Consider the following 789-nt stretch of genomic DNA (forward strand, 5'->3'; position numbering starts at 1 on the left):
TGGGATTGACCGTCACATTATAACGCCCCCACGGCTGAAAGGGCGAGCATGTTTGGTGTGACGGCGATTCGAACCCGCGACCCGCAGATTGCGAATCGAGCGCCCTAACAACCTGGCCATGCCGGGCCGTATATAAAAAAGAAAAAGGCAGAAAATAGAAGTCCGAAAATATGAGCTATAAATGTGGAAAAAAGTGTTTCGCGTTTGTTTTACATTCCTAAGAATCGAATGTATAATTACTCACTGTCAATCACCCATGTTTTTAATTACAAAGATAATTAAAACGCGTCTCTTTAGAAAAATCTCAAGATAAAAACAAAATAAGATATACTGTAAATCTAGTATCACCGAATTACGGTACGTCTGTGGAGATCCAATCTCCGGTAGTTTTTGATCATTTCAAACGAATATATTCAACTACACAAGCAACGTGCACGGTTAACGCTAAATGAAATTGTTTGTAAAGAATGTAATCGCAGTGGTTGTGAACAAAATGAATAGCACAATACTTTCTACCATCATAGATGGCGTAGTAGGTTTGTTTGAATTTCATGCAAAGCTACACGAGGGCTGTCTGGCGTGCTACGTATTAAAGCAGAGAAGTATAGGTGCTAAAGTAAAGTCAGTTACTTCATAAACTTATAAACTAAAAAGGAATAAAAAATAATAATATAAATAAAATCGACAGATTAATGAAAGTTGCAAAATGTGGGGTGAAACTTTGAAATAGTATCCTTTATATTAAACAACATTTTTATATAATTGTATATTTGCATACTTATATATATA

At 35.4% G+C, this 789-nt stretch overlaps 1 protein-coding gene across 1 annotated transcript in view; it reads right to left on the reverse strand.

Moving 5' to 3' along the window:
* The window catches only part of LOC106458757 (leucine-rich repeat-containing G-protein coupled receptor 5-like), a 35450-nt gene that overhangs the window by 30220 nt on the left and 4441 nt on the right, over positions 1 to 789 (reverse strand). The gene's annotated exons all lie outside the window — the stretch shown is intronic.

The sequence above is a fragment of the Limulus polyphemus genome, unplaced genomic scaffold (genome assembly GCF_000517525.1).
Source record: "Limulus polyphemus unplaced genomic scaffold, Limulus_polyphemus-2.1.2 Scaffold24, whole genome shotgun sequence".
Lineage (NCBI taxonomy): Eukaryota > Metazoa > Arthropoda > Merostomata > Xiphosura > Limulidae > Limulus > Limulus polyphemus.